The 23,971-nt window shown below is 46.2% G+C and overlaps 1 long non-coding RNA gene and 1 pseudogene across 2 annotated transcripts; both read left to right on the top strand.

Annotated features, from left to right (window-relative positions):
* The first annotated feature begins 10,704 nt into the window (after positions 1 to 10,704).
* Positions 10,705 to 17,948, top strand: LOC144123853 (uncharacterized; annotated as a pseudogene). Its single transcript, XR_013313139.1, has 3 exons — positions 10,705 to 10,821; positions 14,571 to 15,405; positions 17,944 to 17,948. The product of XR_013313139.1 is annotated as an uncharacterized LOC144123853 (transcript).
* Positions 17,949 to 18,486: 538 nt separating this feature from the next.
* Positions 18,487 to 20,258, top strand: LOC144124689 (uncharacterized). Its single transcript, XR_013313253.1, has 2 exons — positions 18,487 to 18,810; positions 19,856 to 20,258. It is a non-coding gene; the product is annotated as an uncharacterized LOC144124689 (long non-coding RNA).
* The last annotated feature ends 3,713 nt before the right edge of the window (positions 20,259 to 23,971 follow it).

Below are 23,971 nucleotides of genomic sequence, written 5' to 3'. Positions count from 1 at the left end.
CGTCGAAGAAAGCAATCGTCGTTCCTCTTTTAATGTGCCGGTATTCTTCGCTGAAGTTAATCAGCAATACTTCGGCCTGGCCATTGCGGAAATGGGCGATGCCTTTTGCGATGCTGATTCCTTGGTCTAGAAGAAACTGCATGTTCCCATCGATGATTGCTTGAACGTTAATGACTTCCGTGGCACCTACAATCACGATAACGCTTGAACGGGCAGGGACGCTCACTTCTTCCTCCAGGACACTTAGAGCAACGTGATTTTCCCGAGTTTTCATCGAAGCGATGGCTTCGTCCGTCGAAAACGTGATCAGCTTGGATCGCAGGTCGATGATCGCCTGATGTTCATTAAGGAAATCCATACCCAAGATCTCTTCACGGGAGCATTGCGGTAGCACAACAAAGGACGCAGGATAGGTATGTTCTTTGACAGTCACTCGCGCGGTGCATCGCCCTGATGGCGTAAAGAGGTGGCCCCCTGCGGTGCGAATTTGTGGGCCGTCCCAACCTGTGATGACTTTTCTCAGCTTCGCAGCGAATGTCCCATTCATCACCGAGTAATCGGCTCCTGTGTCGGCAAGAGCGGTAACTTTCCGGCCGTCGATAGTCACTTCAAAGTCAGATGTCCTGTCTCTTGCAATGAAATTCGGCCTCGACGTCAGGTCACGGCTTCGTCGCGTATGCGAGTCGCGGGTGGGGCGTGACGACGAAGCTTTTCTGTGTGGCGGCGTCGTTCTGAATGCAGGTCGCGTCGTGGTCGGGGTTGCCATTTTGTGCGCCGTCGGTGCAGCGAGTGTAGCGTCTTCATGCGGCGTAGCGGGTGCAGCGTCTTCATGGGGCGTGGTCGGTGTAGGATCTTAGGCGTTTCGCTCGTGAGCAACCTTACCTCCAGAGGTTGCTGTCTTTAGTTTCCCCTACGGGGGCAGGGAGACCTTCCTCGGACCGCGGCTGCATAGCTGCGGCGTGGTGACGCAAAGCGCGAGGTTGACGGCGATGGTGAGCGCATAAGGCGGTTCGGTGTGTACTCCTCCCGACGCAGATACTCGTCGATTTCCCGCGGACGTTGGCCGAAGCGTGGTCGTGGGGCGTCTACGGCAAATCCTCGAAGACCGACACATCCGGTACGGGCAGTGACGAAGAATATGGCCGGCCTCACCGCAATGCAAACGCAACGGCCGGTTGTCGGAAGTCCTCCAGGCGTCGCACTTCCTGGGGCTTGAGCGTCGCTCATAGGTTGGGCGGGCGGGGGCAGGGAGGCGGCGTTCGGGAAAAAGTGGTTCTATCATGTCGGAGAGGACGTAGGGGTGGTCATTGGCGCTGAGGATTTCGTACTGCAGCGGCGTAAGTCATGGTCAGGGGTTCTGTGGCCGTCGGGGTGCCAAATGCCTGCTGCACTTATTCCCGTAGCACGTCAATGAAAGTCGCTGCTTGCGGCTGTGGGGATGATGACAGTAATCGGCGTAGCTCCTCGCGGACGATTTCGCGGATCACTTCCCGCAAGTTGTCGCTGGTGGTGGTCGTCGTGTCTGGACACATTGCACAGACAGACGAAGGGCGATTGTACTGCCGCGCCCGGACGTCGAGGTTCTTTTCGATCGTGCAGGCTTCTTGCATGAATTCGTCGACTGTTTTTGGCGGCTGGCGGACGAGGCTGCCAAAAAGTTGTTCCTTTACGCCGCGCATTAAAACTGAACTTTCTTTTCCTCGGTCATCCCGGGGTCGATGCGGCGAAATAGGCGCTTCATCTCTTCGACGTGACCACGGACGGGCTCATTCGGAAGCTAGAACCTGGACTCGAGGAGTCGTTCCGCTCTCTCTTTTCTCACGACACTGGTGAATACCTTCTAGAGATAATTCTTGAATAGCTCCCATCTCGTTAGAGAAGACTCGTGGTTTTCATACCACGTGCGTGCAGAGCCGTCCAGTGCGAAAATATGTGCCGGAGTTTCGCCACATCATCCCAATTGTTGAATGATGCCACGCGCTCATATTGGTCCAACCATTCTTCGGGGTCTTCGCCTAGGGATCCACTTATAGTTGGCGGCACCCTCGGCTGCTGCAGTATGATCGCGGTCGGCATCTTTTGGTGAAGTACTGGTGCTCGTAGCGGCGTCCTTTCGCTATCTGGTGCGGTCCGGCAGGGTCCCGAACTCAGGCTGCTTTCCCTGGAGACGTCGGCTGGCTCGCTGAGCTGCAGGCCCTTCCTCAGGTACGAAGCGCTGAGGGGTGGCGTCACGACTTGAAGGGGGCATCCGGAACATGGAAGGCCACCCAGCACCTCCACCAGATGTCACGAAGTGGTGACTGCAGTCCGGAGCGCAGAAAGGCTCCGAAAATGGTTTCCAGACAAAACTCTTTAGTTGGGCAGACTTGCACCCAAAATGGACTTAATCACTCGGCGGCGGCGTAGTAACAAGCGTGCTCGGCGGTCGTCGAAGAGAATGCCCGCCGCTGTCGGCCGTGCTCGATTTGAAGCTGATAGCGAACTTTCGAGATAAAGCGTGCAAAGTTACTAGAACCTTCCGAACAACGTAGAATCAGCTCTGCTTGGCTGCGATCAATCCAGATAAGTCAAGTCGCGTCTTGCGTCGCAAACAAAGCGATAAAGTGGCGTGGCGGCAGATTTGAAGAAGGAACAAACACTGCAAAGATTCGCGGCAATATAGCTCACGAGTTGAATCCGTCTCGAAATACCTCATAGGCGCCGTATGTTTACTCCCGCCCTGCCAATATTCCACAAGTATACAGATAAGTGAAATAAAGCGACATCTGTAAGAATAAAACTTACGGGGTGCTTAATTATCATTATGCTATTTTAGTGCATTAGGATTAGGTCTCATTGTTGCTTTGAATAACTTCTGTAGTTCTTATTTTACTCATATTCGCATATATACTTTGCCATTTATTTATTTGGCCATAAGTGGTTCTTTACTCAACTTCGCTGAGCAAACTGCTGAGCTACTTTGCTCTTGGCGCAGTCATTCCTAAACACCTTCATTTTTGTACAGTCGTTCATGCTCATTTTCATTGGTGACGAGTCATTCTGAGTCATTTTAGTCAATATCAATTCTATAGTAATTTCTTTAATCGTATGGTTTTATTCTTTCGGTGACAGCCTTCTGGCGTGTCCTTCCTCCCACCAGCAAGTAGAAAAGAGCGTTTAGTTCTATCCACCTCGCCTTTTCTTAAGCATGGGCCATCGAATGCTGACCCATTAATAAAAAAGAAATGTTCGACGCGTTTTGATACAAGAACACTTTGAAAAAGCTACAGGCAGCAACTGGTACCTCACGCTACACCTAATAGGAGGCGCCCACGGGCGCTAGCACTTAGAAAGTAGAACATTAGGTGCCCAGGTTCTTACCGTGGAGTTTAATAGCTGCAGTAATTGACTTTTTCCTTAACGCCAGAGAACTTGGCAATTCTCGTGTGTGTTTATTTATTCTTCTTTTAGAAAGTGCGCGCTAGTTATATCTTAATGCAGCGCACCAAAATTAAGGTGGAGTAAAACCCAATCTAACGACATCCGGTTCTGAGAGGTTCTCGATCTAACAAACAAATTTTGTTTCCCCGGCCCACAGGATTCAATGATCACATCTAACCGATAGAACAAAACAACCTGGGCTACCAAACTCGATATATCGAAGTTTTTCCAGGAAGCACTGAGTAAAAAAGAGGCGTCATTCTTGACTTATTGTGGCCACTGCGTCTAGCAAGTCATAGGTAGCGTTCATGCATGAACATCTGGGCGCCATAGTCAAGGACCTAGCTTTCTTTGGGCGGGACTGAACGATGTGGACGCCGCATGGAACAACGATTCGGCTGTTGTCGTCGCTTCGCACCTTGGATGCGAATTCGTTATACCGGATGGCGCTTTCAGGCACAAGGGATTCGCGCCACCTTCGCCGACTTTTCATACGATCCGTTGTCAGTTAGCGGCAAATACGAAGCCGCGATAGCATTTATGTGCAGCTAATTTACAATTTTAAATATCCAAGGTACTAAAAATGCCTTTCTCGATTTTACGAATTTTGATCTGAATTAATAAATAGCAGCGGCTCTTCATTTCGTGAAATCGAGTTTTAACTGCACGCGAACCTTCTATTGCATTTAATTAGATGAATCACAAATATCAGTAATGTGAAATTCTATTTGTGCACGCAGTATAAAATATTATTAAATTCAGCTAGATATTTCTAACGTTCAGCTTATAAAACAAAAACAAAGTGTTCAAAAATTGTGAAATATACAAAAATTTACATCAAGAACCTGAAAATTTCACTGCTGTGAATTATCTGTACTTCGAGCTGAAAAAACGTTTCCGACCTCAAAGAAACACAAAACAGCACGGCCGAGCAGCAGACTTTGAGTGGGGAACACGGAAAGGTAACAACGGGCACGGTGACGCGCGATAGTAGCGTACGGCGGCAGGAGAGCTAGCTAGCGTGAATCAGAGGTCAAGAGTCGCAGGCAGGAAGCGAACCGTTACAGCGCACAAGGGTTCTGGTAGTGGGCGACACAAACGCAGCGAGGGCTGCGGAAGGCGTTTTGACGACAGTGAAGGCAGTCTGGCGGGTGCAGGTGGAGGACGAGTCAGGGAAGTGCACTGTAGATGCAATGGCCAAAAGCCCAGGAGGTGGTAGGGGACAACATGAATAATGAGCACCTTGTCGTCATCTAGGCTGGTCTTCACGATGTGCTGAAGGGGAGGAGACAGAACCTTGAGAAACAGAAGCGGGAATGCGTAGGCTTAGAGAGGCCTCTGAGAGGGTGCATGTGACCATGTGCACAATTCCAGAGATCCAGAAGCAGTGTATCTGGACGGAAAGGAGCGTCGTTGAGGCTAACCATGTATTCAGGTGAACGAGACAACGACTTGGATACGGGGTAATGGAAGTTAACAGGGCCGCGTACAAGACCAGCTCCCACCCCTTTGAACAGGATGGCGTTCACTACAGCGGTGCCACTGGCAAGGAGGATTGATCGGTTCCCACAATTGTTCCGCTTGGACAAAGAGAGAGGGAAAAGGTGGAGAAGAAGGTTCCTATTAGCACGTAAACAGGACCAGATGCTTTTCCGACTATGTTAATAAAGAAACTAGGACCAAAATCCGAGCAAACTTTAATGAAAGAAGTGAACAAAAAATGACAGCGGGTGGCAGAGCCTCTGAAGGATGGCGATCAATAAGAATGAACGTGATATATAAGGCAAAGGGGGACAAAGCTGACATAAACAACGACCGTCTCATTACATTGATGTCTGTGGTTTACAGGGTGGCGAAGCATATTATAAAGGACAAACTGCAGTCTTGGGTGGAGAACGAGGGGTGCTAGGGGAGCTACAAAATTGGGATCTGGAGACAAAGGAGGTTGGAGGAAAATCTGTTTTCATTGACTCAGTGTACACAAATTCCTGAAAAGGAACACAGGCCCCTATGGCTGGTATTTCTGGGTGTCAGGGGAGCCTACCACAAAGTTCTTCAAGAGGATTTATGGGACATACTGGGCACATTGGATGTGGAAGATGGAAAGATGGAATGAACCTTTAAGGAGGAAATCGCCAAAGAAAATTTCTATGATAATTGTAGGGGAAGCTCTTTGTTGTTTGAGGCCAGGATGAGAGTTTTGCGGACTAAGACATATAGAGTCAGGTAGCACTAGATAGACACGTTGTACGTTGCGTGCGGAGAGGAGGAGGAAACGGCTGAACACTTGATACTTTTCTGTAAAGGCCTTCACCCTACAGTGGAAATCAGCGGGGCAGATTTTTTAAAAGCTTTATAGTTCAAGGACAGTGAAGGGACATAAATTTCAAGCGGGCAGAAGTAACCAAGCGAAGGTTATCTGATTTGTGGCTGAAATCAAGACAAGAGTAAAATTTCACAAATCATGGCTTGGTGGCGTGAGCCACCGCCCGAATTAAATGGTTAAACTCCATCCATCCATCCATCCATCCATCCATCCATCCATCCATCCATCCATCCATCCATCCATCCATCCATCCATCCATCCATCCATCCGTCCGTCCATCCGTCCGTCCGTCCGTCCGTCCGTCCGTCCGTCCCTTCATCCATCCATCCATCCATCCATCCATCCATCCATCCATCCATCCATCCATCCATCCATCCATCCATCCATCCATCCATCCATCCATCCATCCATCCATCCATCCATCCATCCATCCATCCATCCACCCATCCGTCCGTCTGTCCGTCCGTCCGTCCGTCCATCCATCCATCATGAAAATTTAGCGCAGGCTCCTATAGCTGCCTTTGAAATCGCTCGTTGTGGTGGTAATGACAAGAGGTTCCTCGTCGATGGCTGAAGCTAGCTATAAAACGATTTCTCACATCGATCCTTTGAGGTGGGTGGATATTAAGGTGCATAATTATTTTCAAGCTACGCCCTTATATTTTTTCACTCTCCGTACTGACCGCTGTAGGCCCGTTGACTCTTTATACGCGCCGTTGAGATGACGGTGCTGTGTAAAGCATCTCTTTAAAGCATGCAGTGCACTATGACATCTCTAAATCGGGGAATGATACCTGGGCGTATTCGATTGTGACAACAGCGTAAAAATACGCGAAGTGAGAGATCCGGGGAAAGACAACGCTTACTTTAGAGCTGGTCTTCATTTGCAACAAATTATATAAGCAAAAAACTCTCAGAAAAGGTTTATGAGTCGTTTTATTTCTCCTCGCACGTGTTTTTTCTTTGACGTCTTTTTTATGTTTTCTACCTTGTGTTCGGGTACATTAACGTGTTCCCGCTGATAGAAATCCAGCTGAAAAGTCAGCGTTCCTTTCTGTCAGTTCGCCTACCCTAGTAACTTCGCACTCCTGCCACCATGATGTTCTTCCTGAACTATTTTTTTTTAATTTTCTGAATCCTGGAGCGGGGAAGGTTGGGTAGCCACTCAAATAGAGATGGTCATGTTAGGCGGTTATATGTAACGTTTGAAAGTGCAAGCGCTCACGAAGCAGGTGGTGATGTCAGAGGATAGCTGTGTTGAATGGAAGAGCCCATAAAAAAATTAAGTAGGAGAGGGGAGGAGGCGCATGTAGATGACAAGCCATTAGACAACTTGACATTACACCGGGCACAGGAAAACGCACGGCGAGCGTCGCGGCCACGAAAAAAGCCATTCAGGCTGTCCGACCCTTCGCTTTTAGGCGCAAGTCGCCTTGTCTGGTACGGGTGGCAAGACAGGATTCATACCAACAGCTCTCCCCTTTGTCGCGGCGGATGGTATCCTAGCTGGGAACTTTTCTTAACAGTTCACTTTCTTTTTTTTCATACTTTCCTTGCATGCGCTATCAGCGGACCAATGTCAAACAAGCTTATCTCACGGACGCGGCCTGTAAACGCCCAAACCTCGCGCTACGGTCGAGAAACGTACGCAAACTTGTGCGTTCGGTCCGTGTGAAGAAGTTGGAAAAGAGAACGTGGCACACTTTACAATCCGGATTGTAAAGGACGAAAAAAAAGGCGAAATCAACAAATGTCAGGACGGCCTAAAAGCGCATTCCCCGCTCCAAGGTCGCCAAGATTTTCTCCACAATGTTATCTCAGAGAGCGGCGAACATATTAACCCGGTTTGTGTGCTCTGAAAACTCTTTTCCGATGTACCTTCAGAAAGAAGAAAAAAAATTCGTCCAAAGAACACAATCTAGCACAACAAAGAAAATCGCACAAATGATAAAAAGGAAAAGCAGCAAGCAAGAAGCGTGCTTACGTACACATTCTGTGTGTACATGCTCCGCGTGGATAAGTGGATGCTCCGCACGCTCCGCGGGTGCATACCGCGGAGGCGCTCCCCCTTGAGCGCGCCGGAGCGTGACGCCGCCGTATTCTTCCCTTACCTAGGAACTGCGCAGTCCACCGCAATGTGAAGCGGGTGACACCTACAGTCGCTTGGACCAACTTCCAACGGTGCTCGCATTTGAAAGCTCTTCGCGTTTGGTTGGCTGGCAGATGACACGCCCGGAACGGAGCGGCTATTCAGAGGAAGCTGATCCTCGTTGCGATTGGCCAACTGAAAACAGACGTCACTGCTCTGCGCTACGTCACTCTGTGGGGACTTTTGGGGAGCATTGTGCTTCAACCGATAGGGAGAATTTCAACTCTTTGCGAAAATCCTTGCTTGCGCCGCGTTCCTTGGTACGATAGGTGCCCATATCCCAAGGTGCATCTCTCTCTCTCCCGCCATTTCCTTTAGCCTCAAGCATGCAGACGGACGTGAGCGCTGGTGCTGCTTCAGCGACCACCGGCAAAAATTCCGAACGGAAGTGGTGCAAGTTTTGCGACAAGGCGTTCTCCAACATTAGTAATTTAAGAAAACACTTAAAGAACGTTCACGGGGAAGGAGCTTTGCAGCATGTAAAAGACGAGGAAGCGCTGACGATGAAGGTACGGTCGTTCTCGTGCGACTTGTGTCCGAAGCATTTTGTCATTCTTCGTGACCTGCGGCGGCACCATGTGGACGAACACAACTTCGAGGAAGAAGTGGAGAATCTAGACTTCGACTCTAATACAGGTAAGAAACGAAGTCGATGCTATTGCATGCATGCACGCAGTGGTCACGACCACAAAGGGGCAGAGCGGGAGGCAGTCGGACGCTCGTTATAGCTTCGATTACTGTTTTAAAAGTTGCAGTTTACTGACCTTTCGAGTGCGCGCTTTTGAAGTGTGTTAATACAAAGCCCGTTCGTTTTTTATTTTTATTTACGGGCTTACACTCACCCGGGGAAACGTGCACGTGGTTTTGCGCATAAAAACTTCGCGATGACATGCGCGTTTTAGTCAAATTTGAAACGCAGCGTACTATGACCTATGGAAGTCATGATTGTAGTTAGTCATTCTGCAATGTATCATGACTCGGCACTTTACAAGCGACGTAATGACCGCCGCGGTGGCCAAGTGGTTGAGCATCCGCCTCGCATGCGGGAGGTGCGGGGCTCGATCCCCAGTGCCGCCGGGCACTCACCGGTGATACAATGGGTACAAGTTTTCCCCTGGCCTGGTGCTCGCCTTATCTGGGGTGAACTGCTTGGAAACGGGGTCTTTGACCCCACCCTGAGAAGTCAAAAATACCTTGTGTCATGGCGCTCCTTGGCCATAGATGCCTTTGCGCCATAAAAATCGATAATCATCATACAAGCGACGTAATGAAATTTACAAAGTATGCGTAGTCATAGCCGCGACTCATAATGGTTATGAAGCATAGCATGACTCAGCACTTAAGTAATGCAATGTGTACAGAGGTTGTACAAAGTTTGCTTAGTCATGCTACGTAGCCGTGACTCAATGATTTCGCATTCTCGCTTAAGTGTGTTTGCAGATTTTTTTTGGTATCCTAGGTCCTCCATAAGGGGCTCTCTTTCATATTTAAATTAGCCACTGCAGGAAAAAAAACTGCTCGTGCAGCCTATCCTAGCAGCAAGACTCGGTGCTACAGGCCTTGCTTATGCTCTGTTGCACCTGCGATGTCTTGACCGAACTGCACTTCATATCTCCATCACAACCGCAATGTGACAGAGGTACACACATACAGGACACACGACATTGTCGCGGCATGCACTGGCTTGGCAGTGCTGTAGCCATCGCAGTTGCAACACACAGAAGTGTGCAGGAGGAATGCCCAGTGTTATTCTAGCCTCTGGAAGTCAACAAAGCTGCCCTGAATTTGTGGTCCAAGGACAGGGCCACGTAAAAGGTTGCCATGCAGGAATGAGCTTTGCAGAGGTAGACTATGTAACAGTTCGTGTAATCAGTTAACCTAGTATATTAAACAATATTCTCCAGAAATTGTTGCTCATGCACCAGTAGCATGAAAAAACCGTAAGTGAATGACTGATCAATTTTTTAATAGTAAAAATAAGCTGGGAAACGCAGTTCTGCACTACTGGCAAAAGGCAAAAAATGGTCAACTAAATTCGTGATTGTCATGTGCACTTGGCACAAGCAGAGCGCCAGTAGTAGCGCGGGAGTATTGCCCGTGTTCCCAATCCATAGTGCTTGCATTTTTCATTAGTCTATGTAAAAAGAGCAAACTTCACTTTGCACTTGCCTTTCAAAAAAATGAAAGTGGTGTGATGCACAAAAAAAAAGAGAATTTTTGCCAAAATTCTATAAACATGCAAAAGCAGAATTGCATGAACGTTGCCTTGTCTTGTTACTTCACTGTTGGCTTTCTAATGTTGCCTTATGCCGTTTTTCATGCACTGTCATTGTGTACATTTTTATCAAAATGAAGCACATGTATGTTCAGGCCTGTTTTTCTTTTACTTTTTTTGTCATGGACTTTGATCACGTCATAACTATGCTGTAATGCTGCTATGACACTGTGGTTGCTATGTTGCCGTTGCTATGCTCTTGGCACAGACCCACATACTTCACAAAATCTTGCTCAGGTGTTTACGCATCAGAATAGTGCTCTTGCACCAATAATTAACTTCTACTGTGTGGAGTGCTTAGTTATGTTTATAATTTTTCCATTTCAAAATTTTGCACCTGGAAAGATGGAGAAGAAAGAACTTGCTGTCAATTCATAGCTTCAACAGGAAGGAAAGAAAGCGCATCAAGCGTTTTCAAACGCTACCTGCATTGCCACTGTTCCGGCACGCACAAAGAGCTTCCTATAGAACAGCGCCAAAGGCAGAAAAAGGGGCAAGGAAGCTGCAGAATTGGCAAGCATTGCTTTGCAACTCTAGAGGTTACGGAGAAAGACAGCAAAGTATATGTAGTGTTTCAAAAGAAACACTACGGACACTTCAATGAAGTCTGCCACCAGAGGCTGTCCCAGGATGAGGCCAGAGTGCTTGCAGGTTAGCCACTCCTCTTGTACAAAGCGTTTGTGCATGCAGTGTTCACAGTATCAGAATGTAAAAACATTTAGAGGCTACACTCTATCAACCCTTCATATGGTGTGAGACAAAAGTGCATTACTAGAAATTTAGGGAAATAATTTGTTCATTGAACTGAAGAGTGATCATTACAATGAATTTTCATTCTCCTGCAATGCACTCATGGCACAAAAGAGGTGGTACGACACATGAAAACACCTATTGTAAAGTGGGAAAAGGTATGTCCCACAAAACGAGGGGGCAGAATAAGTTATAGTAGGATACAACTTAAGAACCAAGTGACCAATGCCCCTCAAAGGAAGCCTTCTAGGCAGTGGTGTCGACCAATTCTTATGATGTCACGTTAATCCTAAGGAGTAGCATTGCAGGATGGTGGCAGATGAACGGGGATTAGTTGCGGCTTAACTGCTGGGTCATGAAAATCAGCTGATACCATTGAATGGAGGGTCTTCTTTGAGGGTCATGCGCCACTTTGTTCTTGAGCTGTATCTGACTATAGTGCAATACACTTGAGCTTGCTTGGTCGCATGGAAGGGTGAAAAACAATTGATCCACAATGGCACATTGCAGGCGCATTGCGCGTACGAACTTCATGCTGTTTAGTTTAGAGATGCTTTGTGGAAGTGGTCCAGTCTTTCGAATTGAACATGATTAGGAATGCCGTCTAGAACTGAACCACTGCAGTGTCTGTTTTCCTTTGTAGCGATAGCTACATTACGGTAGCATTTCGAGCCTTTAGCGTGGTGGTGGCACGTGACCATGGCCACCGCAACATGGCCACGTGGTTCGTCACGTGACCAGCCACATGGTGCAGAGCAGGCGAAACCGAGCTGCAACATTTGTGCGCATGCGCCATGTCAAGTGGTACGAAGGTGAAGAATAAACGCCCAGCAAAACGGAGCGGCGAAAGACTGACTTTGCAATTCGACTAAGCGAGTTCCACTCGGCCAGCTGTAGCTATCGCGTCACACCAGGTTTAACCAGAGCTAAACCACCGCCAATTTTTTTCTGCTGGTTTCATTGACTATCCTAGGTTTGTCTCTCAGTCGGCTGACATTAAACTTCAGCCACAAAACTTGGCTTGAGCTCAATGAAATGCGTCTTGAATGACAACTGCAGCATCAAGAGCCAAATAAAAAATTAAATGCTAGCCCCCATTTTGGCCGCCTGTCGAAAGGGTAGGCATTTTGTTCTGATAAGGGCAACAACGCTACCAGGCTAACGGTTGTATAAGGGGCATGTTTTTTCTCACAAGACAGGTTCGTCTGCAGTGAACTTTCATTAATTCGGACTATTTCACTGTGTTGTCACTTCATTACTAATGCTCGCAGGAATGTCAGTAAGCTTTACAGCAGCCCATCCCATTGTCATTTTCCCTACCATCGCCAACTGGTTGAGCATGCATTTAGAGATCCTGCAGCTTCCTTTGGTGTTGGCTTTGCACAATCTAATGTCTCCGTGAGAACCAAAGTGGAGGGTGCTCGAAAACCACTGCCCAAATCATTCAGTGCCTTGCTTTTAATCGTCTAGAAAGCTGAAGAACAGTTCTAAGGTCTCCTCAGTTATCGGATCCCCCTTAACTATGAACAATGAAAACCTGTTAGGTCACTAGGTGAATGCAATACCATGAAAAATTACTAAGGGCGCTTAAACTACTTACATGAGTGCGAAAGCATTTTTATTTCAGTTCCTTTTCACTTCAAATTTTTCTCTTTCTATTTACACACCTACTCATTAGCATACATTTGTAAGGTAACGCATAAACATGGTTCACCTCTGCTCGCCCAGACGCAACATGGTTTTGTGGCCTGTGGGTTCCCCGCTCGCTTTGCAATCTGGAAGTCCTGGGCTCAATTCCCTGCACCTTCGAAATTTTATTTTTATTTGATGTCACAGAGACATCATCTGGGATTTTTGGGATCACTGCTGGTTAACGCCGCTGCAGAGTTTCGTTGCATTAAAAATGTATGCCTGGAACAGAGTCATTGCTAATCGTAATGATTCCTCACTGACGCCCACACTTTCAAACATAAAACAGAGTAGTGTGCATCCAGTTACGAAATCCACTCACAAACAGGGTCCCGACATTCCTGTTGACATGCGGAATATAACAAAAATGTTCTTGGAAGCCCGGATCAAGATTGTGTCGCTTCCAAAAAATGCCAGCTGGAAACATCACTCGTCAGAAATGAGCACGAAGTTTAACTGCTGATATTGCTTTCACCATGACACAAAAGAAAAATAATACATTTATAGTTCAGTGCAGTGTTCATATGAGGAATTTCCGGTCCTAGAGTGGCAATGGCCATCTCACAAGCTATACACAAATTGTAAAGTTGTGCAGGTGGGAGACACCAGTGTCCGCTGTTGCCACATAAATAGTTAAAGGTTATTATGGTATCAGTTAAAGGTTTTGTTTTTTCATGTATTACTTTGCGTGACCATAACTGCATTTCTATCCTCTCCAAATTTTGTACTACGTGCAGAAAATTTTTGTTTCGTGAACCCATGTTAATAAGCCGTTTAGAGTACTTATAACAGGCTGCATTAAAGCAATAGAGATACCAAATTTTAGCTGTACGTTCAGTCTTTGCAACGATGCACAGCACATGAGAAGATATTGACAACCATGTGAATTATGCCAACAAGCGACAATAACTGAATGTTTTTCTCTTATGCTGTTACGGTTTCAACAGCTGAACGGTGGCTGTGACGGCACAGATGATTTGATGGTCACTGCTTTCGTCGTTTTAATTCGCAGCATTTGTTATGCAAGCCTAACCCGCTGAAGTGGTTCAGTGGTTTGAATGCTACTGAGCCGGAATACCCGGGTTCGAACGCGGCCGCAACAGCTGCGTTTCGATGGAGGCGAAATGCAAGAGGTGCGCATGTGCTGCACATTGTCAGTGCCCAAAGATTCCAAGATGGTTGGAATTATTGCGGAGCCCTCCACTACGGCTTTCCCTTGCTTCGTTCACTCCCACGTTCCTGCCTTCCCTCATGGCACGTTCAGGTGCCCACAGTGCCATTTCAATTCCTCAAAAACCACTAAACACAAGCCTGGACAAGAGTTCAAATCACAAAAAAAAGAACAAGCAGATTATATTGCAGTTTATGCATAACTTGCACACCCTTAAATAGTCTCTTACTTAGCAGCAGTCATTCGGTTGCTGAAGCCGAAACAGCTAGAGAAAAATATTCACTTAGAAATTATTCAGGATTTTACATTGCGCCTCATGCACAGTATTGTGCTCCAGTCCAAATAAACAAAGAACGCATTCAGAAATTTGGTTTGTCTACTCCTTTAAAGGTGCAGTCAGGTCAATTGGTGCACTTTCTGAATATGTAGAATGAAACGGGACTGAATGAGAGCCAGATGTCCTTGTTCTTTTCTTGTACACATTTTCAGAGCTTTTATATCCTGCATTTATAACAGGCTGTATATAACTTTCCTGTTTTGCATTCTATGCATGTTTAAACACTCAAGCACATAAAATGAATACCATCTGGCTGTGAAACAAGCATTTTGTCGTGTGCTGTGCAGTGCCACAAAAGTGAAATTAAAGTTATGATGTAATTTGTGTCATCTGTAAAAAAGGAACAAGGCTGAAGACAAAGGAATCTGACAAGAAGTATCTGTCACTTTATTACATGGCAGTAAGCAAATGTACCAGAGATGCTAACAGTTTTTTTTTCTGTACAATTTTCAGGTCGGTTAGCAGAAGGAGTGCCCGCAAAAACCGTTGTGCACAACATCCGAGCAGGCACAAGTGGATCAAGCCCACGGATGCAACTTGTGACCACTAAGGACCTCCGCAACATTGCAGATAAGTTTAGGATTGGCAAAGAGCAGAGATCCAGACGATTTTAAAAGTGTTGACTTATGGGTCGAAGAAATGAGGGCGGAAAACGAGTCACCACTGTTGTATTACATGAAGAAGGGTGACCCCAACAGTCATGATGGTGAATTTGAGCTAGCGTTAATGACATTCCCACAACGAGAGTTACTTTCTAAATTGGGGACAGAGAAACTGTGCATTGACTCCACCCATGGCACAAATAAGTACAAATTTCAACTGACAACCCTGCTCACAATTTCTGAAGACGGATCTGGTATCCCGTGTGCCTATGTGATTTCAAAAAGGGTGAACATGGGCACCATGGTGAGGTTTTTCGAGGCCATCAAAGAAAAAACAAACACAGTACAGTGTCAGGCATTTATGTCTGATGATGCCCCTGTTTATGGCAATGCATGGGAGCAGGTGATGGGTACCCTGAAGAGTCGACTGCTTTGCAGCTGGCACGTGCTGCTTAACTGGGGCGCGCGCCTGAATACGGTCACAAACAAGGACTGCAGGGATACAATAAGGGACATGCTACACACTCTGATGAAGTGCACAGATGAGACAGAGTTTCAACAGTTGCTCCCTGCGTTTCTTAGCATTTATTCCAAAGAGCAGCAGCTTAATCGCCTTGCTCCAAAGGAGCTGGAAGAGCTGAATGGCTTCATCAGATATTTTGAAAAAACATACGCAAAGAGGGCATGTCAGTGGGCTTACTGCTATCGGCAGTACATTGGATTAACAACAAATAATCACTTGGAGTCAATGCACAAGACACTGAAGTACTCCTTTGGTGGAAAGATAAATGGGCGACTGGATAAATTAATCAAAGTACTTTTTTATTTGACGTCTGACAAGCTTTACATCAGGGCTATTGCACTTATGAAAGGAGGAGCAGACCACCGCAAATCTGCCCTATTTGGGAGGCATAAAGTGGGGATTGAGCTTTGTAAGACCAGTATTGAGAGAGTGGGAGATGGCCAGTGGCATGTAAAGCCACAAAGCTTGGTGAACTTCAAGCACACAGTGCAAAGGACTAGCAAATCATGCAGTGGCTGTGAGCTTCATTGCAAGCAGTGTGAGGCTTGCCACAACATGTTCACATGCACATGTGTTGACCATGCAATGCATGCGCACATGTGCAAGCACATGCATGCTGTTGCTTTAATGGAGCTGCAGTCGCGCAAGTTGCAGAGCAGCCAGGCCACCTGTTCCAATTGTCCTTCCAAAGATGGCATCCAAGACTGCTATCGATGATGCAGGCTCCTTAATGGCCAGTGCTCAACATATTATGCAGAGCACTCAGCAAGGCTCCACACTAAAAATATCACCAGAAAGAACTAATGTGCTGAAATTGAAAGCTGGGTCTACCTTCCAAATGCTGATTAACCAGCTTCCAGAGAAAACTGCCGAGGAGCAAAAGATGATAGACGAAGACCTGACAAAGTTTGCTGCAAAGCATAGCCTTGCAACCGCAAAGAAGCCAACAGAAAAAAAAACCACGGCTGGTGCCTGCAAATAAGAACGTTGAAAAGCAGCCGCGGTATGGAGCACTGAAATATGGCAAAATCAAGCCTGCATTGGGCCGTCCTCCCACTATGCTGCAGCAGGAAACAGTAAAACGGCAGCTTCTCTCTCATGGACTGGACGAAGAAGTCTTGATTATTCATACCGGAAATGACCACGATTACTGTAAAGTAAAAAAGTAAAATAATGCTTCCTTGCGGATTGAACTTTGTCCAAAGCTGAGAAATGTGCAGTTTATCCCTGTGTAGCGAAATGTTCATGGAGTGCATTGACTGAAAACAGTAAATAGCAAGCATAAATAAGGGAAGTCATAGATAGTGCATCTGTTATAACATAAGAGGCATCTCGAACTTAATTTGTGCTGTTGCTTGTGTAACATACAAATGCAACCATTATGAAAGGGAACACGCAAGCATGCCCCAAAGCGAGCCAGTGCTTTACCCAACATGTCTTAAAAAAACAAGTATGTCATGCTTTTCAGTTGTCTTCCATGAAAAGCGGAACAGCAGTGCTCACTGAATTGATAAATTGGAATAACTGTTCTTGACCACATGTTCCTTTTTGTACTGCCTGCACTTGTACATAGATGTGGTATGGTGTGCAGCCATGTGGCAGTGGCTTGGATGGTGTGTGCGTTAGAGCGCGAGAGGCACCTCCAACCTTGTCACGTGTGCTGCTGGTAAGTATGTGTGCATGGAGTGTACATAGATGTGTGGTATGGTGTGCAGCCACGTGGCGGTGGCTTGGATGGTGTGTGAGAGAGAGGAACCTCCAACCTTGTCACATGTGCTGCTGGTAAGTGTGTGCATGGAGTGTACATAGATGTGTGGTATGGTGTGCAGCCACGTGGCGGTGGCTTGGATGGTGTGTGCGTTAGAGCGCGAGAGGCACCTCCTGTCACGTGTGCTGCTGGTAAGTATGTGTGCATGGAGTGTACATAGATGTGTGGTATGGTGTGCAGCCACGTGGCGGTGGCTTGGATGGTGTGTGAGAGAGAGGAACATCCAACCTTGTCACGTGTGCTGCTGGTGTGTGCATGGAGTGTACATAGATGTGTGGTATGGTGTGCAGCCACGTGGCGGTGGCTTGGATGGTGTGTGCGTTAGAGCGCGAGAGGCACCTCCAACCTTGTCACGTGTGCTGCTGGTAAGTGTGTGCATGGAGTGTACATAGATGTGTAACATAGTGTACAGCGGTGTGGCAGTGGCTTGGATGGTGTGTGTGTTGAAGAGCATGAGAGGCATCTCCAACAGTGCCACAGGTGGAACTGACATAAAGTATATAGCAAGCTCTCAATGCAAGCCCCGTTAAATTCTAGAATATGTTGAAGTGAGAAAACAGTCTTTTGGTTGCGTATATATGCAGTCTAAGGAAGCATGTGCAAATTAAACTCAGCTGTCACTTTTCTGTTAACCAGAACTTTCACAATACACATTGTTGCAATACTTCTGCCCAGGTATAACATGCCATTAAGGTCAAAATGCACAGGACATCAGATGTGTTAGCTCAAAACAGCGATGAAACATGCTCACAAGCTGTTGACGATTTGGACAGCACAAAGGGAACTAAGATTTAAAAAAAAACTGGCTGAAAATGTCCATGAGACATGCTCACAAGCTGCCGATGATGACTCAGACACCAGAGATGCCGTTACTAAGGGAGCACCAGTGATGTGTATGGCTGTTCTCAAAAAGTCTGAATTTTATTTTCGCAGCATGACTGCACTGAACAATTTCCAAGGAAAGTGCAGCAAATGCCATATTGTTGTTTTGATGGACCAGTTGCTGTGGCATAGGCAAGCTTACAGTAAAGACTTAGCCTAAGTGCATATGAATGCATTGCTGGTAATGTACTGAAGTATTTGCCTCTTTCCTAACTGTATGTTTCATTCTCACTTAGTAAAAACTATTTAAGCAAAAGGTTTGTGCAATGCCAGACAGTATTTGGGTGGAACTTATAAAATTCTAATGTAGCAGGCCAAAGCGGGCTGTTTGTATAAAGTGCAGTCAGGTAACGGAAGAACCCTGGTGCCCTGAATTATAGTGAGCCTACCTTGTCATTCAAGTGGCAATATCAATGATCCTGAGTACAACTCCATTTAATGCTACGGGCTTGCAGGTTGCTGACTTGAGCCATGCTAACATCTGGGGCAATGTACAGCTGCAGAGCTGCGGGTTCAGGTTGAGGGAAGCCAGCACCTCCACTAACTATAAGGAGGCATTCTAATCCTAGGCATTGTTGATACAGTCGAGCAATACATAGTCCTTGTCATGCTTGCATTGCAGGAAGCTTGCTGTATCTTTGTGTGCAGAGCAGAATGGGCTGCAAAACTTTTTTATAGAGAACTAAATTTTTACACCAGACTAGCCATCCAAATTTTAGGCTAAACCACACTGGTCATAGGGACAGGTTCTCACTTGTCCTTGACTAGAGAAAATGTAGCTTTTTCACAAGTTGTGTGCTTGCCTTGCTTGTGTTTGTTTTTTGCAGATTTGATGAGGGAAAATATATAATGCAGAAAGTAGCACCTGAATGTGCTGGCTGTTTGTAGACCCTGCCAACTGAAGATGGCAGATTTCAGGTGAGGATTATTTTGTGAGGTAGTTGCTGGGCTGCTTTGACAAAGTTCTTCAGCATAGCAAGCTCAAAACACAGCAGGGAAGAGGAGTGCCATTTGCTAATTTTCTTGAAGCCCGCATGGTCATAACAAGGGAACTGATATCCCATGTCAAGCAGCACCAGTAAGGGTACACTACAGGCCTCAAGTAATTCCTTTCTAGTCATTCTTCCCGAAATTTTCCTCCTAGGAATGGAGAATTCATCCCGCTATGGCATCTCAGTGGCTCTGGCGTCTTTAGACTGCTTACCCCAGGGTTTGATCCTGGCCGTGGCGGCTGTATTTCAGTGGAGGAAAAATACAAGAATGCCAATATGTTGTGCAAAGTCAGCGCACGTTAAAAAGCCCCAGGGGGTGCAAATTAATCCGGAGACCTCCATTATGGTGTCCCTCATAGCCCATGTGTCGCCCTCAAATATAAACCCCACAGTTTACAAATAAGATATTTCAGGCCCCTCATTCCCCACTCAGAATCTGCATGTGTGAGTAAATTTTCTCTGGTGCTGCTCAACAGAGAACCTCTTGACAATTAGCAAGCATTTCTCATCTTTAGGCAATTAGTGCACTCTGTTGCTTGTTAATACCTGCCTTGCATTCACTATCATTTTTGTTTGCATGTGGTGCACTTCAGGAAAAGCAGTATCAAGTGGCACTCCATGCTGCATACATACCTCTTTGTCATGTCGTGATGTCACAGTGAACTGCCCTTTTAGAGGACAGTTGAGAATATGTAGTTATCGTGGAGCACATAACTACCATTCATCTTATTTAACAAAGACAATACTGCTGCAGCAGACAAACAGTATTACTCATTTTTCGGAACATTGCTGGTGCAATGTGTCACACGGACTTATATTGCCGTGGTAGAACTAGTTGAGAATGGCCTTCCCTCACAATAGTAAAGCACTTCATAAATGAATTTGCTTGGCAGTCATAGGTATGGTGCTGTGGCAAAGTTGCTAGGAATTTGTTCCACTCATGCAGATACTTATTTCTATTTTTGTTTCAGGCTTTCGTACACCATATTTACTTACATAATGGATGCACTTGCATAATAAATGCCTTGCCTACTTCAGTCGCCAAAATTTGGGGAAGTTTAATTGACCACACCAAGTTTTACAGCATGTAATAAATGCACCAAAATTACCATTCAAATTTTTTCCCACAGACTGCATCCATTATGCAAGTAACTGTGGTATTAGGTTACAGAATGAAGCACTGTCAACCGTAATATGTGGCCGCAAAACTGCCTGGAGCCACGTGAAGAGGAAGGCTCCCAAGGCTCATCACACCACATTTTCTCCAGTATCCAGACATGGCACCCGTTTCATCCTGCACCTCACATTCACCTCGGGATATTGATAACCTGTCAGCTAGATAACGAATGTTGCAAATAAAATGTCTAACAGAAAGCTGCGGTTGTATGTATCAGGGGTTTTCCTTGACTTGTGGCAGTCAACCTGGACAAGTTGTCGTAATGCAAGGCAGCCCAGTATGCACGAAATGTGAATTGCATCACCTTCACATATCATTTCTTAGGGTTCATCGTTTTCCACAATTGGGTGCAACTCATCCTTCCACAGTCCTCGCATAAAGTGCTCCTTTTCCTTTCTTGGCTGCCAAAATTTCTTTTCCTAGGCATTTTGGCAATTTTCAATTGCATTTCTCCACGAATGTGGTACTTCTGAGAAGTTGGAAGGTAATTTTACATATGATCTATTTTTAATAAGCTTCAAGATACTACGCTTGATTTAAACATTTGCAGTCATAGATACGCTGCCATTGTGTGATCACTGTACAAAAACATTGATTCTAATGGATGTTTACGATGCCCTACAAGCCCATCTGTGGCTTTAGAAAGCTACCCTTCCTAGTACAGACATTAAATACAACTTGCACATAGCAAAAACTAATCTGTGTGTGTAACGTTGAAATTCAATAGATTCCATTAGACGCCGCTTCGATCCCAGCTGCGGTGATTTAATTTTGATGGTGGCAAAATGCTAAAGGTCCGTGTGCTGTGCGAAACCACTGGTGGTCGACATTACCGGAGCCCTCGACTACGACGCCCCTCGTAGCCTGATTCGCTTTGGGGCGTTAAACCTCATAAACCAAACAACCAACTTGTCTATTAATTGCAATACCCACATCACATGGGCACAACTGACAAGGTGTTCAATGCATGTTCATTAACAGTATTTTTGCTGCAACTTCCAGTTATTGTCAGAACACAATAATGATGGGAATACTTGAAGATTAGAAAAGTTTCTTTCATTTGAACAAAACGTGCCTGTAGGGTCAAAGCCTTTGTCAATATTGTTCACGTGTAGTATCTCACTTCTTTTGCAGAAAATAGTTTCTCGCTAGTTCAATCTAAATGGTTACAATCAGCCTGTGGTGTCAGTATAAGCTGATGTCAAAATAAGGACTGTTACATTAATTAGGTTTTTTTGAAAAAAATCATGAAATATAGTACAAAATGCATGAGCTTGTTGTAGCAAACGTGAAGATGGCATACGCATGAATGTCGCGAAGCTGGTCCCTGCAGTGCCGCATGAAAACCGATAAAATTTAATCACGAATGGTACATGTGTTAAATGCTGATCAATTAAGGCTAAAAATAAATCACAGACCATCAATGTGACTCATGCGGCACAGTATGCGTCAGCATTATGTTCCTGCCAGACGGAGCGCAGCAGCTGCTGACAGGTTCAGACTACGAATGGGTCCCATCAATCACCACGTGACACGCCCACTCCACTCACCTAATGAAATCCAGCTATCTGTGACACATCCACTCTCCCCACCCCTCGACTGTGATTGTCAACCGCTTGCCAACCATCTCCACCTACCCTCTCTTCTCTTTCCACTCTCTCCACTTTGCCACCTGAGGCTTCAGACGGATGGATGGACGAATTATTCCAACATGGGGGTTCTGATGCTGACGCATTACAATGATATTTTTGAATCACGGCTACAGTTTGTTACATGCGAAGTAGAAAAGTACTCGCTACACCATGCATCACAAGGAAGTACATTTGGCGCCTAAATTGAAATGTGCAGTGTAGCGAGCAGTTAGCACCAGGTGCTGTACACAGACACGAGCGCGAAATGGACAATGTTTATTACCTTATTAAGGCCTTTTCTGTGCAGCAGTTGCATGTGCACTCCCCCTGTACAGAGTGTGAAGACTGCTTTTGAAGCTAAGGTTGATCACATTGCAACGAATAAAGACAGCACAAACACGAGAACCCAACACACAGCACTGACTCAACTCTTCGATGGTCAGTGCTATGCGTCTGGTTCCCGTGTCATCCCTTTTTGTTCTGCGACCAACCTTAACTAAAACAAACAACTTGCCCGAACCCTTGCTTTTGAAGCATACCATGCGCTAGCACGCAGTAGAGTGCACAGACTGAGCCATGTGTGCTATTGTAGCAGCAGTAAACCACGGGCAAAAAATACCTTTGTCCGTAAAGTTTCGAGACTGATTTATTTTCTTCTCTAGAAATAATTCCCCAAAACAAATGTTGGTGCGTATGTGTAGCACAATCTTTTCGGGCTAACCTGAGCTATTTATGTTAGTTGCTGAGGGAGCCGCTAGATGGCACTACATGTAAATACGTTGTCACTTGTCGTCTGCACATTCTACTGTGAGTGAATGTGGAGAGATGGACGTGTAAGCTTATAATTCTGTGTGAAGCTTGGCATGACAGCCACACAGATGTAGCAGCTCCTTCGTGGCACTTACGGCAATGAGACATTATCGCGGGCACAAGTTTTCGAGTTCCACAAGAGGTTCGTTTCGGGGAGAACGTCTGTGGAAGACAACACAAGGCAGGGGCACCCTTAAACCTCACAGAATGAAAACAACGTGGCTCGGATCAGGAAAATCATACAGCAAGACCGCACCATTACAATCCGCATGCTATCAGATGCTCTCGACATTAGTAAGAACAACATGCCACCAAATTCTATGTGAGAACTTGGGGAAACAAAAGCTGAATGCCAGACTTGTGCCGCACTCCTTCACACAGGACCAGAAGGACACGCGGGAATCAGTGAGCGCTGATTTACTCTCTGAGGCAGAGAAGGATGCTGGCATTCGTCGACACCATCATTGCTGAAGACGAAACATGGTGTTTTCAATACGATACTCAAAACAAAGAGGCAGAACGCCGAATGGCGGTCCACAAGCTCTCCGGCGTCGAGAATGGTGCAGCGACAGAAGACCAAAACAAAGACGATGCTGATAGTTTTTTTCGATGCCTGAGGTGTCGTACACCACAAGTTCGTCCCACAAGGGCAGACGGTGAATCAGGAGTTTTATATCCGCGTGCTCCAACACATGCGTGATGCACTGCGACGCCGTCGCCCTCACTTATGGGCATCTGGACAATGGAGCCTTCTCCACGATAACTCAAGGCCGCCCACTACTCTCAGCGTGACAAAATTTCTCGCCAAGCACAGCATTACTGTAGTTCCCCATCCGCCATGCTCGCCTGACCTCACCCCATGCGATGTTTTCCCGATTCATCGTGTGAAGAGAGCCCTAAAAGGTCGCTGGATGGGGAGTGGGGAGGCCATTCAAGGCGCCACGACATAGGAGCTGGCAGCCCTGCCAAAAGAAGCGTTTTCCAACTGTTTCCAAGACCTCAACAAGCGTTGGAAGCTGTGTATAGACTGCAAGGGAGATTATTTCGAAGGGGTGCTGCACAAATGATTTCAATGATTTCAACGCATTTTTTTTAATGGACTAAGTCTCGGAACTTTACGGACAAAGGTTGTATGTATACACAGCCAATTGCGATAGTCGGTAATGCGAATTTTAAGCGCAGCTGTTTATGTATTTTAGTTTTGCAATATGCTAAGGTACAAAATTTAAGAGAGCCACCTGCCACGGCAAGATTCAGTGATAGGTGGCATTTCGCTTTGCTACTACCTGCCACAGCTGGGAGGTGGCGCGTTACGCTACTAGCCGCCCTCCGGGATCTTCCCGTGGCAGCCACCTTCCAGTTTTCCATTCATCCGCTCTTGCCGTGGCAGGTGGCGTGTAATGCCGACTACGACGTGGAATCCAAGAACGGGTGGCAAAGAGTGGCGCTCTAAAATGGATGTGAAAAGT

This window comes from Amblyomma americanum, chromosome 3 (genome assembly GCF_052857255.1).
Source record: "Amblyomma americanum isolate KBUSLIRL-KWMA chromosome 3, ASM5285725v1, whole genome shotgun sequence".
NCBI classification, from domain to species: domain Eukaryota; kingdom Metazoa; phylum Arthropoda; class Arachnida; order Ixodida; family Ixodidae; genus Amblyomma; species Amblyomma americanum.
The sequence above is the reverse complement of the archived record's forward strand: the minus strand, read 5'-3'. Positions and strand labels throughout refer to the sequence as shown.